The following is a 701-nucleotide window of genomic DNA, read 5'->3' as shown; positions in this document are numbered from 1 at the left end:
CCAGTGATATAACCATTACACCATCTGCTGGTCCCAAGGTCTATTATTTCTTAGTATTTGAGATGATCCTAATTGACACATAAGTGTAATGTCTATTTGCAAAACACTTTTAACATCTAAGACATCTGAAAGATCCCCTACCTCCTTTTATATTTTGTTTTGGTTGATTCTTTATTTTTTACTTTGAACATCAAAACAAAATACAATATATATTTTAAAGTAGAAGAGTTTAAGAAGTAGTGTACTCAAGAAAACAATATAAAAGAAGTTTCTCATGGAAATGCATCCACAGTAAGGAACAATGAGGAAATACAGGTTTCTGTTAACTCCAACTTAACTTAGAAGGTAGTATACTTAAAAGGTCCCAGCCATGGGGCCAGCAGGTGGTATGGTGGTCATGGGTGCTGAACTCCTACATGGCTGACTATGGTTCAAGTCCTGGACCTGGCAGCTTTCTCTCTCTCTCTCTCTCTCTCTCTCTCTCTTTCTCTTTCACTCTCCCCCTCTTTGGTCAAACTAAAATAAATAAATAAATAAAGTTAAGTTTAAAAAATTGTTTAAAAAGTACCCAGCCATTAGTGACATGGTCTTTGGGATCAGAATCTCTGAGTTCGAGTCATGATTCTGCCACTTGATATCAGTAATCTTTGTAGTTTTGTAGGTATCTATAAATAGTACTAATCGAGGGTGTTAGAGAAGTT

Source organism: Tupaia chinensis, unplaced genomic scaffold, assembly GCF_000334495.1.
Source record: "Tupaia chinensis unplaced genomic scaffold, TupChi_1.0 Scaffold142961_1, whole genome shotgun sequence".
NCBI classification, from domain to species: Eukaryota; Metazoa; Chordata; class Mammalia; order Scandentia; family Tupaiidae; genus Tupaia; species Tupaia belangeri.
Note: the sequence above shows the minus strand (reverse complement) of the source record.